Source organism: Ursus americanus, chromosome 9, assembly GCF_024610735.1.
Source record: "Ursus americanus isolate L20-20 chromosome 9, mUrsAme1.1.p, whole genome shotgun sequence".
NCBI lineage: Eukaryota > Metazoa > Chordata > Mammalia > Carnivora > Ursidae > Ursus > Ursus americanus.
The window spans coordinates 42,015,494-42,033,971 of NC_142135.1; positions in this window are offsets into that span (position 1 = coordinate 42,015,494).

Sequence of the window (18,478 nt, forward strand, 5' to 3'; positions counted from 1 at the left end):
GTTGTAGTGTTAGACGCAACTAATGAATCATCGAACTTTACATCAGAAACCAGGGATGTACTCTATGGTGACTAACATCATATAATAAAAAAACATTTAAAAAAAATAAAAAAATAAAAAAAATACTGTTGTAGTGAACACTTTTTACAAATGTATTTTGAAAATACTAAAATTGCAGAACCTGAGAGGCATACACAAGAAATAAAACTTCTATTTTTAAATCACTTTTTATGTTCCAAATACTGTACTAAGTGCTTTACAAAAATCATTTTATTCAATCCTCACTACTCTATGAGTAGATATTGTTAACCCCATTTCACAGATGATAAAACAAAGGCTTAAAGGAGATAAGTATTTTGTGTGGGTTCACACAATCACCGAAGCAAGGATCCCATTATAGCATAAAACCCCACATTCTTAATCACCACCCTATGCCACCTCTCAGATGGCATTTGGAAATATGGACTTGAAGCTCAATAGAGAGTAGATATTAAGTTTTATGAGTCATCAACATCTAGATGAATGGATCTCAACCCAGCTGTTGATTATCACCTGGAGAACTTTCAGATCACATCACTTACCCTAGAACAAGTTAATCAGAATTTGTGGTCCAGAGAGGGTGGAACCCAGGCATTAGTAGGTTTTAAAGGGGCTCCTGGTGTTGCTAATGTGCAGCTATTGCTGAGAATTATTGATCTAAAGCAATTGAAACCAAGGATGAGATTGCCACGAGGCAGCACACGGGGGGAGCCAGGACACTGCAGAACAACTCCACTGAAGTTGCGAACAGGGCTCCAAGAAAGGAGACTCAGGAATAGCACACAAAGAAGTGAAAAGCAAGCCAGGAGAGGTATTCTGGGGGTTATGGAAGAAAGAGTTTTAGCAACAATATGTATGTGAAGTCTAACACATGCCCAGAGATATCATTCAACCACTTCAAATAATTTGCTGTAATAATCTCTGGGTGATATATTGATGTAAATTACCCCCTCCTTGATTTGCCAACTAACCTTCTCCAGGATAGTTCAGGGTACAAGTCCTTGGTTGCCCTGTTTCTACATTGCTCTGTTGTCAGTCTGGTTAGTTTATTTCCATATCCCATAGTCATCCCCTGCCAAGGTTGCTTGTAAGCTGATGGAAAATGCTGTGTTGAAGTAAAAACTTTGTTTCAGTTCAAGGCAGTGACTTTCTGTTACTTGCTTCAAATATACAGACTTCAATAAGCATACTTTTCCATGTATTAAATCATTTATTCTATATAATATATATTGCATAATAGTATATGTAATTTATTAATGTAGTTATTTAAGTAGATCACACATTGTGTTAAATAATGTGCTAATTAGCAATTATAAAATATGTTAATCTCCTCTAACATGTTATGACACAATTCAACTTCTCACCAGCATATTCAATATCAATGTCTTTGTCATCATCAGAGATCTGTTAGTCATCTAAAATATTTCCCAAAGTCTCTCAAGTTCCTTTCTGTTTTTAAGACAATTATTTTGAAACTATAATATATAAGACTGTAGCCAGAAATTCCAAGCCATACAAACATGTTGATTGATATTTTCTATATTACCTATATTTTCTATAATATCAATACAGGTGTTTTATTTATCCTAAAGCACATATAAGACATAGCTATGCACTATCCTGATTTTTCAAATTATTTATTATATTTTACAACATGACATCTCATATATGTCATTTTTTATTTTGTTTGGATCCTCCCGTACTTAGGGCTGAGAAGGACTTAGACATACGTAGTTTACTGTGGAGGTGACTTCAGGAAGCAGGATTGACAGCAGGGAGAGTGTGGCCAGAAAAGAGAAAAGAGTAAGTATAGAAGACAGAATATAGGTGTCGCTGCTGTGGGCAGCAGGACTGCAAATAGAAGGTCAGTTCCAGCAGCATCTCCTGAGAAGTATCAACAGTATCTTCCAGAATTGTCTGTCTGAAGCCTGGAAGGCTGGAAGATTCATGCACTGACTCCTATCCCCCATTGGTTGAGGGTGACCTGGGGGTCCTTGTTTCCCATCACTTGCATTTCAAGGATGCTGTTGTGCAGTGGCTCCAGTGGGCCCTACGGCTCTTGAGAGGATACTGGGGCAGAAAATCTGTGCTCGAGATAGACCCCATTAGCATCAGGAGTGCATCAGAAATGGCCAACAGGAGATTTGGTTTGAGCAGGTGTGATGTAGGCCACCAAAGGCCTCTGCCACAGTTCTAAAATTCAGAGTATTACACACTGTTCTGACTTACGATGGTTAGACTTAAGATTTTTCAACTTTATTATTTTTTTTCAACTTTAAGATATTTCAACTTCAACTTTTGCAAAAGCGATACACGTTCAGTCAAAACCATACTCATACGGTAAGATCCTCTCTTGTGATTCTGGGCATTGAGTCGTAGTTCCCCATCAGCCCACAATCATGAGGGTCAACAATACACTCACAACATTTTGCACCCATCAACCCTTCTGTTTTCACTTTCAGTCCAGCGTTCAATAATTTACACGAGATATTTGACCCTTTATTACAAAATAGGCTTTGTGGGAGATGATTCTGCCTAGCTGTAGACTAACGTAAGTGGTCTGAACATATTTAAAGTCAGCTGAACTAAGCTGTTAGGTCCAGTTGGTTACATGTATTAAAAGTGTTTTTGATTTAATGATATTTTTAAACTTACAGTGGGTTTACTGGGAGGTAACCCCATCGTATGTTGAAGATATGTACATGGTTTCTAGTGAAAAGCAACAGAATCTCCTGCTTCAGACTTTCCAGTCCCTCATTTCCTGCTACCCAGAAAGTAATTTTCAACTCATTTGGCTATTTATAATTTTATTTCTAATAATATGATTATTCTACTTTTTATTGATTCATCAATTTTAGACATTTTCTATTGACTTCCTATTACGAATAATAAAGATTTAGCCCTCTTCCCAACATATGGTCTCCACATGTAGAATTACCATTGCCCATCCTCCTAATACATTTAAATTTTGATTTGGGGTACTGTTATAAATGTTATAAATATCATTAAATGTAAATATATAGATATTATTCACAGCTGAAAACCACAGTGTTATATTTCCTTTCCTGTCCAACTTTTGTTTTCCTGGAGATATAGGGATTTTTTTTCAGTTGCATTTCACCATAAAGGGTTTAACTTTATACTTTTTATCAAACGAAAAACCTCCACCATATATTCTTTCAAATTCATTTTTCTGAATTGGAAGCAATCCTGCTGAAGTCCTTCATTTCTTTCTTCTAGTCTGGAAAACCTATCCTAGGTCATCGTGGACTTTTTCACAATCATCCTGAGTTTCTCTTCTTTTCTTATGTTGATGCAAGTTTCTCTTGAGTCATCATTTGTTTCCTTAAACCTATGCTTTCCTCTTATTTGTGCCTTCTCTGGTAAAGAGCATACAGGAGTTGCTTTTATTTTTTGAGATCTTACTTCTGTAAAAATATCTTTATTCTACCTACCCTCACTGATAACTAGTTTGGCTGGGTATACAATTTTACATAGAAAATTCTCATTGCTCAGAATAAGAATGCTGTTGCATTTTAGCTTTCAATCTTGCACGGTACACTGGGGTCATCCAGTTTTCTAATTCTTTCAATATATCCTGCTGATTTTTTTTCTGATTTTTTTTCTTACCCACAATAATTTATATGCAGATTTTTATACGACATGCTGTGCATTTCATGCGCCATTTCAATCTGAAATTCCATGTCCTTCCATTCTCAGAAGTTTTCTTTTATTAGTTTTTCATAACATCCTTCTTGGTTTTCTCCCTATTTTTTTCTAATTCATCATTACTTTGTCTTCCTGGTTTATTTTTAGGATGATTTCCTTTTCTATTATTCAAATTTCTGTTTCAACTTAAAACTTTTTCTTGGGCTCAGATTTGTCCCTTGTGAGTTTTTGTTGTTGTTTGCTGACTTGTTTTTAGTACCCTACCCTTGTTCATCCTGCCTTGTCCTGAAGCTAATGGTGTTTCCTTTGTTGTTTACTCTTTAATGTCTCCTGAATTGCTATACAAAAATAAATTCTCTAAGGATATAATTACTGATATTTTGGACGTTTTCTCCTGCTCCCTGCACTGCATCTGTTTCATACAAATTTCCTTATCTGTTTATCTGAGCTTGGATCTTTCTTGTCAGAAGCATCCCATGAATGCCTATTGATGTATGGCAATCCACTAATTCAGAATACCAAGTCACTGAGAAGCCACTTTGAAAGATCTGTGTGTGCAAAGAGCATTTGTCACCTGGTGAACTTCACTGTGGGATGGTTAGGAGGACTTCTGGCCATTTTGATGGGAACTTGAGATGTTGGAATCTCAAATTCTTTTTTTCTTCTAACAGTTTCTCCAGAGATGAATGCTCTCCTCTCCTCTATTCCATCTTTAGGCTTGGCTGCCCATTTACTAGGAGCAAAACAGAGGGAAGAGGCTTGAAGCTTCACTGTACAATGTATTTACTTTCTCTTATTCTTTCTGTTTTCACCTTGGCACATGACTCCACTCTCTACTGTGCCTAAGATCCAGACTCTGGTGACTCTGTGGTTTAGTTTCTTCAGAGCATATTTATTTATTTATTTATTTATTTATTTATTTATTTATTTATTTATGTAATCTCTATACCCAATGTGGGGCTCAAGCTCACCACCCCAAGATCAAGCGTCACATGCTCTACTGGCTAAGCCAGCCAGGTGCACTTTACTTATTTATTTTTGATTGAAGTGTAGTTGACATACAATATTATTTTGGTTTCAGATGTACAAGATAGTGATTTAACAATTATATATATTACAAAGTGCTCACCACAGTAAAGGTAGTCACCATCTGTCACCATACAAAATTATTAAAACATTATTGACTATACTCCCTATGCTGTACTTTTTGTTATCACGACTTACTTATTTTATAACTGGAAGTTTATACCTATCAATCCCCTTCACCTATTTTGCCCATTCTCCACCCCCTTCTAGCAACCACCAGTTTGTTCTCTGTATATATGAATCTGTTTCTGTTTTTTGTTTGTTCATTTGTTCTGGTTTTTAGATTCCACATATAAGTGAACTCATATGGTATTTGCCAGAGAATAAGCCTGTGCTTTCTTAGCAGGGTGGAGAATGGGGTGCAGCAGAGGGTGGGGGGATCAGCAGGATCTGAGAGTCTAACTGCTTCTTATGTATGTATTCAGACTTCCAGGTAACGTTCCTAAGGTCACCTCACCTCTCACCCTTATCTTCTAGGAGAAAAAGCCAGTGCCTTGATCCCTGGTTTTTTTGGTTTTCTTTTAAATGAATAAATTTGCTTTTCCTTGGTACCCCTTTCTAATGGCACTTGGGGTTCAGCTTTCTTTGGTCTCCTGAATCAGTTACTTCTAATCCATTTATTTTTCTTCTTCTATATGTTCCAGCACAACTCCCATCTACTTTCACCTTCCCTCCTGTTCCCTTTGTACCTGTGAGATTATACTTTGAAAATTCCTTTACAGTAATTTTTAAAGGGTTTCAGAAACACAAATGCATATGTTCATGCCACCATATTTAACCAAAAGTCCCAACAATGTATACTTCTGTTGCTGCTCACATTTTGTTGCTGTTACTGAGCAAATTCATAGAACAAAACAACTGTAGGGTGGGCAGTGGAAAGGAGAGGACAGTCATCATATCATGTCTATATGCTAGATGCTAGGTGCTTTGCACATACAGTTTTATTGGATCCTTACAATCTGTGTTCTGTAATGGCCATTTTACAGATAAGGGATCAAAGTTCATAAAAATTAAGTAGTTTGGCCAAGATCACAAAGTTAGCTAGAGAAAGTCTCAATTCAAAGCCTATGTTCTTTTCAGTGCATCAGTGGTTGTCCCCCAAGTAATTTCTCTAAAATGCAAGGGAATGTCTCAGAATGCCAACTTATACCAACCACTGTTGCACAGAATTATAAGCATCTGATATTTCACTATTTTTTAAAGATTGATTTATTTCTTTGAGAGAGAGAGCATGCCTGTGAGTGGGAGGGATCGGCAGAGAGAGAGAGAGAATCTCAAGCAGACTCCATGCTGAGCACAGAGCCCAGTGTGGGGCTCTATCCCACAACCCATGAGATCACGACCTGAGCCGAAACCAAGAGTCAGGTGCTTAATCACCTGAGCCACCCAGGCGCCCTCAGCACTCTTTATGATAAATGCTATCTCAAAGATTTTCTCTTAAAAGTATCCTTTAGTATACTTCTTTAGAAGTAATTTTTGCTTGACTGTTTAGCGGAATAGGGGGAATCTACTTTGGCGCATTGCCCTAAGGCTTAAAGTTTGGGTTTGTTGTTTTAACCCCTTCATATCAATTGAGTTGCTGTATAATCATCCAGCATTCTCAGGAAGCTAGATGTCACCACCCCTAGAGGCCTGGCTGAGAAGCCTGAGAAGAAGTTCCAAAAAAACAAAGCTCAATCCGTTCGGGACATTGACTTCCTTACTCTAGACTTAGAGAACTGTAGTCTCAAGCTGGAGATGAAGGGAGGGCTGAGGACATGTAGTCCAGAGCCAGGGGAGCTGGGAAGATAGAGCTGAGAATGGAAATGTGAGGCATGCTCGCTTATCATATTCTTCATTAGCTGCTTTTTGCCTGAGGCCAGGAGGGGTGTAATGTGCTGGGTTTTATGTTTGTTCACTTGTTCAGGTCTGTTTATCCCACCGGCTCAGTTATTTGCCACACACTGAAGAGGAGAGCTTTTCTCTCTCGGGCCCCTCCCAGGATTTTTAGTGCCGGCCACCTGGGGAATACAGAGTTAAGGGCAGCATCCGTTTTAGCCATTCACGTAGAACTTTCTCCTTTGATTTGATCTTTCATTGGTCCTCTGAGAAAGAGCCCTTATAAACTTCACCCTTATGAAACTGATGGCTCCCCCCTTGTCCATTTCTCTTTTTCTGTGTTTTGCAGTGTCACCTCTTACGCTACCCCTAACACGCGTCTGCACACACAGAGTCACAAACACAACTGAATATGGATATAAATCAAACGCTTCCTCCCAAGAGGCCTTAACTTATGTACAGAAAACAAGTTCCTTCCACTTCTTTCTAGTAAAAGCTCCTCTGAGTGGGGCTATATGTCCTTATTTCCTTTCCATTTAAGGGAGACTTCATTCAGAATGGAGGTTTTTTTTTTTTTTTTTTTATCTTCAGTGACATGCTTCTGGATTCCAAAATGCATTAGGGCTTTCATTAAAATTTATAAAGACACATATGCAGTTAATATATTAATATATTAAATAAAGACTATAATACACTTCTATAGACATTGTTATGGCACAGAGTCGAGAGAACTAATTTTATCTGACACTGTCTTTTAGCAGCCCAGAAATGTTACACTCAGCATGCCATGTGTAAGGAATCCAGGATGGAGGAGATAAAAATACACAGGAGTAAGAATCTGTGACAACATAGTCTCATGACATGCTGCTTTATTATTACTCTTAATAAGAATATTGATAGGGTAGGAAGTATTTCTGCACTGGAATAGCCATATCATTATTTCTCAGCTGTGTTACGTAAAGAAAAACAAGTACTCACTATGTTTCATATTGAAGTCTTTTAATCAGAATGTATTCCCACGCCCAGAAATAAGAGGGGGGAGAAGAAACCCAAAAGCAACAAAATTAAATAAAATAAATGCCCTGGCTGAAGACCTTGCTTCATCAAGTGTTATTAAGCTGATGAGAAAAACTGATGCGAAATTCACAGTATTGAAGGACGGGGGATGCTCTGGGGAGAGAAAGTCGATTATGGTCTTTTCACCTTTGTATGCTTGACGCTAAATGCAGAGCAAGTTTGTAAGTTAGAAAGTGCTGGTGCTGTGTGAGGTCAGCAGAGTGATTGCTGTGAGATGATTTATGGCGGGCTCAACTTCATGGTTAGTGGACAAGAGCCCCACCTCATGTGTGATTGGTGTTAGCAGTTCTTCATGACGGCACCTCTGTTGGTTTTCCCCAGTTTTACATCCTTATTCAACATTCTCTAGGAGCAATTCTTTCACTTCCTGAGCAATAAAAGAAGCTGTTTGTATTATAGATTGCCCATGATCTGCCACGCTCTGTTTTTGACACTTGACTCACGTTATTTCTAACCCTTAAGACAATCCTGCAAAATGGACATTAGTCCCATTTTACCCAAGAGAAGACTGAGGTTCAAAAGGATTTAACAACATAACTAATAAGTGATAGAAGCACATCTTTTTTTTTTTTTTTAAGATTTTATTTATTTATTTGACAGAGAGAGAGTCAGCCAGCGAGAGAGGGAACACAAGCAGGGGGAGTGGGAGAGGAAGAAGCAGGCTCATAGCGGAAGAGCCTGATGTGGGGCTCGATCCCACAAGACCAGGATCACGCCCTGAGCCAAAGGCAGACGCTTAACCGCTGTGCCACCCAGGTGCCCCGATAGAAGCACATCTTGAACCAGGTTCGTTAGCCTCAGATGCCTGTGTCTTTTTTGACTATATTAGCAAATATTCTCTTTTTAAATTCAACTTGGGAACTCACTTTCTATAACGATTTCTACAAAATGTCACAATTTTGATCCTGGGGGTCATGTGGCCACGTATACCCAGATGCCTCCTGCCATAGTTTGAGTAACGATATTTATAGAAATCTAGCTGACCTCAAAAAACATTAACTGGGGGGGGGGGAGGAAGAAAGAGGAAAGAAAGAAAAAGAAAGAAAGAAAGAAAGAAAGAAAGAAAGAAAGAAAGAAAGAGGAGAGAGAAGGAAAAAAGTGAATAAAATTAAGAAGCATGCAAAAATGTAGACAAACTGAAGCAAATAGAGGAATAAGCAAAACAGGCTGAGTGGCCCTAAAATCATGTAACAAGAGCAGTTGTTCAAACAACAAATCCCGAGTGTTCTGTTTGGAAGAGTCCCTTCTGATGGAAAGTTGGTCGTGCTTATCAACACCTGAAAGGCGGACATAAGGAAGGACAAGTTGACCTGTGTGTGTGTGACCCTCCGGGGGAGAATGGAGACCCGGGGAAAGTCTAGGTCGGCTATGAAGAGGGACTCCCTGTGAGTCCCAGTTCTCAGAGGAAGCTGCAGGCAGAGCAGTAGCAAGCTGTCTTGTATTAGGGGTGGGTGGGGAAAAGGCCCACCACTGAAGGGAATTAAATACAAGAAATTCAAGAATCAGAATAGAGATCGAAATAGATTTCCTTTAAAGTTTTCTTGCAGTCCTGATTGGAAACTGACAGCCCCGATGCCGCTTGCCAGATGTGGACCGCGAACACTTCAGGATGGGAATAAGCGGGCACATATTGGTGTGGGCAGTAGTTTCTTGATAATAAAATTGGATGCCATTATCAACGTGCTGTGCAGTCCTTTCCCTTTTCTTTTGCATTTGTCCTCAGAGGTATGTGTCCTGCCACAGGTTTTAGGCCAAAATGGGTAATTCATCCTCAGTGAGCACAGCCCCTGTGTTGATTAGTTAATACTAATTAGTTAATACACAAATATAGTGTCAGTGGTGAAGAAAGTGACAGACCGAACAGAAAATCACGACAGGGTGTTAAACATCAGGCAGGATGTGAGCCCTACCCCTGGTCCAGGGCTGGTCGGGACACACCCTTCCGCCCGCTGCTCGGGACTCTCTTACCTCCCTTCTGTGCGTTGCTCTCTTGCCGCGCACGCCCCGGGCCAGAGAGTGCAGCGTGCGCTCAAGGCTTGTCCGCTACCCGCCAGCTCTTGTAGTAAAGCTCCGCTCTCCGAGCACGTCACAGAGCTCGAACTGCATGTAAGAGTGCTGGGTTCCTTTTTGCCTCCTCGAGGGAAGACGGGCAAAGAATAAGAGGCCTAAGAGTAGTGAAAACCGTACACCCTGGAACTGGCTTCCTTTTTAAGGGTCAAGTTGATTATCGTCCTGAGCTGGGTAGCCCTGATTTTACGGAAGAATGAAGAAATTCTGCAGGTGAATATTTTTTTCTCCCAATGCTAGGAACTGAGAGAGTTCTGGGTTTTACCTAAACTAGATACTTCTAACTTAGCATCACAATGAGACTGGGGCAGTACTTATATATATACTTTTTTTTGTTTAAATTCATTGCTAGAGATCAACACCAGTGCTTACATTCTTCCTAAGCACGTGTCTATTTCTTTTCTGTGACTAAAAACTTTTCTAAAGCAGTTCCTGCCAAGGCAGTTCTTCCTTTTGTTTGTGATCGTTCTGAATAATCTACTAACGGTGTGTGCAGAAACACATTTTAAAAGTCTATTTTTATGGAGAAGCTATTGAAAACACTTTACACTCTACCTGGATCAGTTCTCACACACGCTCCGTATACTTCTGAACATGTAAATACTGTCACGGGACCCGTAAACTGTTGTTCTTCTAGGTGAAGCGACATCAATTATTTCTTCTTATTATGTTTTTCTTGGAGGGAGGAGGAAATAGAGCTCACCCAGAGGGGAAAATTTTCTTTCTTGATAGTAAATGAGTTTAATGGAAAAATCTCAAAATATTTTGACCCAATTTCTGTCTTTGCTTAATTGCTTTAAGATACGTGCAGATTAAATGCTGACGAAAACCTTTAGCCAAAGAACGGTAAAATATTCTAGATTCCATAGGAATAGTCAAGAACCAATGCATCCTTCCTTTGTGTCTCAGGGCTAGGTGATGAGACCTTAGATTTGCTCAGATTGTGATCTCAGAGCTGATTCGTCAGAGAGAGAGAAAAAAGATTTATTTATGGAAAAGCATTACTGAAAAGGTAAAATTGCAGAGACTACATTTTTCCCCAGGAGGAGTCATTTCTAGAGAAATACCTCCTCAGTGTTGTCCCCTCCCCCTTTCCCAAGATTTGCAGTGTACTTTCAAATATGCTGTCTTTTTGTTCTGAGAAAGCACCTCCGTATTTCTGCATGCGTGTGCGTGCGTGTGTGTATGTGCGTGTGTGTATGTGCGTGTGTGTGCATGTGTGTGCGTGTGTAGTGTAAACTTATGCCTTAAAAAACTGTCTCCACAACCAAACCAAATACAGAATTTTGATCATAAATTAGACCTGGAATTCCCACTTCTTGAACGTAGCCCTCCCTTGTTCGGTTCCTGGGTCTGGTGGGAGATCCCATGAGACAAAGTCAACCTCCGTCCGTGTGCGGTGCTGGGTTTTGAACTGCTTTATTAAAGGTAATTGGTTATCTTAAACTATTCTTGTGAGGACACCTGAACCTCAAATACGTAGCAAGCATTCAGGAGGTTGTGCAAAGTTCCCGCAAGACATCCTCCCCATCAGGAGTTAAGAAACAAAGTATTTCTGGGGAAAAAAAAATGAAATTGTGCTGTTTTGGCAACGTTTGACAACGAGTCTTCTCTAGGTTCTTACCCCCCACAGTCCGCTTCTACCAGCACAAACATAACCAAATTGCTGTTCAATTACGTAATGGCCATTTTAATTATTATTTTGTTTAAGTAAAAATGCACATTCGTTCCCACCAAGCTCATTGTGATCGTGAAGCTCCAAACGGCAAAGCTTCCCTGGCTGCCCTGCCGGGGTCTGGGTTTTCAGGTGGCCCTCTGTTTCTCCCTGCTCGTTTGGCAGGCCTTTTGCCATTTTATTTCAATTATTACCAAAAGCTATCCACGTAGGAGTAGTTCCATAAAACTGCAAATTGCAGTTAAGTTCACATCTTAACAGCATTTCAAGTGCACATTGTAACAGAGACTCCCAGTAATCAAGTTGCAGGAAGGCTGTTATAATAGTCTTTCTCTCTCTCTGAATTGCAGCGGGAAAGGCAGATGTGGAAATTATGAGTAATGTAATTGATGATCTTAAAGCTTTTAAATACCCAAGCTCTCAACAATCAAGATCTATTTGAGTTCAGAATCTAATAAGAAGTAAATACAATAGGCTTCAATAGGACACTTTATCAAGAGCTCAGCAGCACTTTCTCTCCTCCTGCTTTTATGGGCAACATTATCATCTCATCAGCAGACAAGTTGGAGAATTTTATTGTGACACATAATCATTTTTAGTTCATCATATTTCTCCTTCTCCTTGTGCAGCTCTTTCAAAAATAAAGTTTGGTCATTAAATACACTATTTCAGAGGATTTTTTTTGTCCCTAATAGACTTAATAGGGAAGGAAGCAGGGTGTTGTTAAAACAAGCTGTTTATTGACAACTAATTTATTGTGTCCCACGGTAGGAGTCTCTATAAAACACATCAGTGTGTTAAAAATAATACCATGAAGATATTTTCTAGATACCTAGGTTCACAAAGCCTAGCTAGTGACAATTATTTTGAAACTCATCCTGCAGCGTATTCACTAGCCTGGCCCCAAAGAACGTGCATGCCATTAAGAGTTAATTCAAATGCCACATTAAATATACCTCGATATTATTTTCGTTAATATGCAAATCATTCATAATATCAGGGTGATCTTATCTTCAGTGGGCGCAGCAATAGTGCCTGCTTACTGACGTATTCATCAGTGTCGTGGGTGTCTTCATACTATTACTGTTACATATTGTTTTCAGAAACAGGCTTGACTACAAAGAAAATTGTATTGTCTCTGCATAATGGCTTTAAATATATTTTTTTCTCTTTCGGTGGAAAAATATCTTTGTCAAGCATACATAGGTACTGGTAATCCGTCCAATGCTATCATTTTCACATCCAGATACATACTGCTGCCAGCTAACCTGGCTTCTGAGATCTGGAATTATTAGCGTTACATTTTAAACATGAAGGAAACTCACAAAAAATGGTTTGTTTCGTTTGTTTGTTTATGAGGAAAAATCATTTTCACATTTCCATCATTTTTTTCTCTCCTGCATTTTCTATTAAGACAATAGAGAAATTGTTCATAGATGGCAGTTTTTTTCTAGCCCGAAACAAAACAAACAAACGTGTGTGCGTGAATGAATATATAATTTTTTTGCAAGATAATGCAAACTTTTTAAGGCACCAGCAATGTAAAATATAAATTAATGTTAATTTTTCTGAACGTGTCTTGTCACTTCTCAGTGGAGCAAAAAAAGGATAAAAATAGCTTCTGGAGAGGGAAACGTGAAATTTCATCATGATTGCTCCACGTTCTAAACTCTCTTACGTGTGGTGTCCAGGTAAATCCGCAAAAACCTGCAAAAAGCTTTTACGTAGCTCTGTCTCTTACATTTATGGCTTTATTGTCTCCAAAACTGAATCCTTAAAAAGCCCCCGATTCCAAATTATTCTAATATGGAAGAACAACAACAAAAAACCCTGCTTGGGATGGTAAGCCCCAGGTTAAACCATGAACCATGTCAAACCTTAATGCCTCTTGTCAGAATGTTGACTTTCAATCACAAACGTTCCTGCTCTGCTTGTGCACTCAGCTATAGATGACAGGAAGAGCCCATCGATTGATTATAAATAACATTCAAATTAAATGTACAGTTATGAAAGAGAAGGATAAAAGAGGTGGAAGAATCCCCGCCCCCCCCCCCCGCCACCCCCCAAGCTCTCTGTCCCAGGAGTTCCCAGAGATAAGAATTAAAACAAAACTAAAGGATCTTTGGAAGCAGGATTGTTTTGCCATGGATGAGGGATTACTGATTGGCTTTTTAACTTCAGCTTTTCCAAATAGTTTTTCAGTTATTTAATTTACTCTACATGGAGTCTATTGATTATTCAAGTTGGCAGTCAATTTTATAGGGCACCCCGCTGTTTCTTTGCTTAATGTAGTCAATGATTGTAATTGCTTGATCAGTGCAGCCCATGAAATAGGTTTTGTGTCTTTTTTACAATGCATTGATGGCTTTATCTGATGCAGCCTTGGCAGGGCCGGGTTTTACAGCGCTCCCCGGAACTCCCAGAGGTCTCTAGATTAATGGCTATGGCGAGCCTTTGGAGCTGCTGATGCAGTGCTCCAGAATGTACTCACACATCTGGCATGCCACACTTGGCGTTGGCGCCAGCGTTGTGTTGTGCAGTTACAGAATCTCTCACCAGTGCCTAGTTAACTGTTTTCACTAAGGGAATGAGATAAAAAGCCATCCAGAGAGCTGTTGGCACCCACTCTCTGTCACTGTAGTCACACATTAAAAAATTCTTTTTCAGTCTTTTTTTTTTTTTTTTAAGAGGCAAATGATGTATGGAAACAACAAATTACGTGGAATGTTTATGTGTTGAACTCTGTTTGGATTCTGAAAAGCATCCCATGGGTGTTCGGATTTCCTGTAAACCAACAAGCAGCCCCCCTCCTTCCCTTCACCACCGCCTTCCCTTGGATGAGAGCATGATAGTATGAAACGCATCCAAGTTTTCCGTGTGAGCTGACAGGGGCTTTAGATTTCGAGAGAAAGGTGGATAGCAGAATCACGAACGTGAAAAAGCAGCCGGAACCACCCTCCATAGCTCATTACAATAAAGGTAATTCTCCTGTCCTTCAGTGAATCGGGTTAAATTGCTCAGGCATCATTTCCCTGTGCCTCATGTCAGTGTTTCATATTTGGTACAATTTGAATTGCATTATTAGACATGTAAAATGTAGTTTTAATAAGTAGACCAAGAAAAAGTAATGAAATATGCAACAGAGTTGCATAAATCCATGGACAATATAATTATATAGTACACATACACGATTTACAATGCCCAGGATGATATCCACCAAAAAAAAAAGAAAGAAAAAGAAAAAAAATGTGATAGATTTTCAGACCAGCTGGGCTCTGAGTTGATTTTCTCAGTAGAGTCTGACGTTGAAACTGGACAGGTACAGTTTCCTTATTAGTACTTTTCTCTCCGAGTAATAAACTATAAATGAATAATGCATCTCTGAAAAGGAAAAGTCTACTGAGAAGACAGAAAATAATACTTTAAATTCCTAGGTCTACATGGAACTGAAGTTTCCACTAGAGTAGCAATTGTACAAGGGTACCATAAAGATGTATGCAATACTAGTCTGCAAGCTTGTGCGCAAGACAAACATTCAAATTTTCTGAAAATAACCATTCTCATTTTTAGATTTTACAGTCATCGTGTGATGTCATTGCTAGGATAATATCACCATTAATTCAGATTTTAATGCATTTACAATAGAAGTCCCTCCAGCAAATTCCCTCCCTCCCTCTTTACTTTCTTGGCCTTCAGACATAGTCTAAACATATTTTATCCACTTCATGCATCGTCTTACATTTTACGCAACTTTCTTTCCTTATATAGAATGTTATTATTTAATAAGTTGAACAGAAAGAAGCCAGCTCAGCAATTTATACTAGTTTACGGACGGCCCAGGCTTTGAAATATGAAGAAACGCCTTTTTCTTAAGGACGGCGGAAAAACATCTGACTACTTCTCCGCTCTTGATTTCATTTTACTTTGAAACATTGTAAAAATTTTGAACTAGATGTCTGAGTCACTTTTCCCCTGCTGGGCGCGCTGGGATGGTCTGTGTGGCTGGAAGCCTGCCTCCAACACCCTCGACACACACATACAGTGAGTGGCCTAATAGCTGAACAAAATACTAGAGGAACTGACGGACTCACTAATGTGCAGCTCACGAAAGGCCTTGCTTCAGACTGATCGAAGGTAACTTGTGCTAGTGGATGAGTCCGGAGATGGGGCAGCCTGAAGGCTGGGGAGATCCTCATTGTCCCTCTTAGAATGAGCACACCCCACCCTCCAGCCTCGCTCCCTCCCGCTGACACAAGCTCAGCCAGTTGGTCCCTAAGGGAGACTCCGTGTATTCAGTGGAGGCCGACCCCACGCTGGGATCACCTTGATGCTGGACCTCCACTCATGCTCAGCTTGCCCAGCACTTACTTGAGGGCTGGGTCCCCCTTCCCAGACCTTTCACCCATCTGGTCTTGATTGTAGAGCTCCAGAGGGCAGGGCCTTTGTCATTTTCACTTGCCTTTTATTGTTCCTTTTGGTAGCAAGGTGTTGTACAGATGTGGGCACTCAATAAATACTACAGTGCGGAGCGTGGTTGCCCCTACATGAAAGGAAACGTGTCCCAAGTGAAAATAAATGCAAGTGGGCTTAATCATCCATCTGCGAACAGCAAGGGACCTTGATGTGGATGAAGGGTTCTCTGTCTGTTATCTTCTCCCCAGGGTACAAAATCGTGGAAGGGGTAGTGGGGGCAGGAGGGGCTACGTTCCGGCAGGTAGATTCGAAACTCTGCTCTGGCATTCACCTGCTATGTAACAAATTATACTTAATCTCTCTGAACCTCAGTTTCCTTCGAGATAAAGCCCTTGGCTTGCCCAGGGTTGCGGGAGGATTCACTGAGACACCACAGAGAAGCCCCTGCCACTTAGAAGGTGCTCTGGAAATGTTAGTTCCACCCAACTATGCCTGAGAGCGAGGGAAGTCCAGTGCCTTGCTCCTCCTCGAATTCTGAGCCCCTGTGGTACTTCCATCTCATCTAACTTCCTTTTGCCTTTGGTTTTTATTTTCCTTTAACTTTCCTTTTCATGCCTGGCTGTACCAATTGCTCCCTGAAGATATAACCTCAATGTAATTCAGAACAACAAAAACTAATACGACGTGCAATAGACAAATATCGTCAAGTCTGGGAGCACATTACTGTTTCTCATATGTTCCGGTATATTTCAAAGACGACCAGAATTTAATTGGTACCATTTTGTTGCCTGAATTCCTGGGGTTGAGACACACACCCTCCCTTGTCCGCGGGGTACCAGGCAGCAGACAGAGCTAGGAGTTGAGACCCAAGGCCCAGCCGAAGCAGGATGTACTGGCCAATGTACTCAAACCTGAAGTGAAAAGAGCCACAGAGGGGAGTCTTAACAAAAGTTTATAAATAAAGTCAAACAGTTAAGGCAATGGAAACCAAAAGCATAGTCTAAGATATGAGAGATGGATGTGAATATACTCGTATACATGGTGATGGGACAGAAATGGGCAACCATCGAGGACGAGCAAGGAGACTCATAAATGGTCCTGACGAGCAAGCTGGCTTGCGGTTGCCCTCAGGTTACTCGGTTAGCTCCTGGCTGCCATAGGAAGGTGTGAGGCTGTCTTAAGACAAAGGGTTGAGGCAAAAAATCCTGAGTCATGAACTCTGAGCCAGAATGCATGGGACTCTACCTACACAGAAGACAGCTCCATGGTTCTCCCAGATGGTAGATTGACTCCTTGTTTACTCTGTTGGTTAAAGAGGTCCTTCAGTGAAGAGAATTAGCCTGATGTCTCTCACACCTCTTGACGATCCAAGGACCTAGCCCTGATGCCATGCTAGTCAGAGAACTAGTCTAAGAAAAGAAGTCTTCTAGCTTGGTACATGAGACATACTTCCAAATCCACGGTCCATGGCAGCAGTTTTTTGAGAAAGTCCATAGCTCTCAGGATTTTTCAATAGAGGGCACATCTGTGCACAGAGAACTCAGAGAGAAACTCTTCAGATACTCTGACATCGGTGGTTGTAACGCTCTCGTATACAGAGGAACAGCTGCCCCATTCTCCTGGAATTGTCTGTCACTGCTGCTGAGTATCAGAATGTGAGTGCTAAACTGGGAATATGATTGTTAAATAGTAAACTGAAGTTTTACCCATCTTCTGTGAATTATGTCGTATGTGGTGTTTCCACCATCAGGTCAAGGGTGTTCTGGGTGTACCAAGAAAGTACACCAAAAAGTATGCAGGAGACAGGAGTGGAACAGGGGCCGTGTCCCTGTCATGGTAAGATAAAAAAACTGATCATAACCAGGTGTCATTCTTAAATTGGGAAGGAGAGACCATTTAAGAGAAAAACATCCCTAATAAGGAATACACTATAAATTATTTGACTAATGATTTACCAAAACTTACGCAAAGTGGCTGTACTCCTAACGGCCCACTTGGTCATCTTCCCACATCAAACAAGAACCAGCATTCCTTGCACTCACCACACGTTTCCCCCACAACTAACAAGAATGAGGGCCTAAGAACAGGAGGAGGCAACTTAAAAGTGAAAAAGTTACTTTTCCTATGATTCTGAGTCACAGTGAATACACTTCCTGCCTACTGTAAAGGCCTTTCTGTTTCACATTAATGCTGGCCATGATATGACAGTATGGCTCATATTCCGGCAGAAGGGAAGAGAGGGGCATCTCAACCAGCATTTATTGACCAATTAGCATGTCCAGGAGATAATTAAATATGCCTGGATGCCTTTACACACATGAATGTGTGTGTGTGGATATAGACCCTCTGACTTAATTTCTTGCAAATCTAGGGCATAGACATATTATATCTACTTCACTGATGAAGATCTGAAGCCCAGAGAGACGCTAAGTCACTTCTCTGAGGGTTCCACAGCTGATGAGGGACGACACATGATTTACACCCAGGGCGGCTTACTCCAAAACCACACCTTTCGCCCTTTCTCTTGATGCCTTGTGTTACCAGTAAGTGGTAAAGGCATGATTCGAAATTTGCTTCTTGAACTCTTGAAGGACTTATTTGTGGGTCTGACACCTGAGTGTGATAAACCTATCA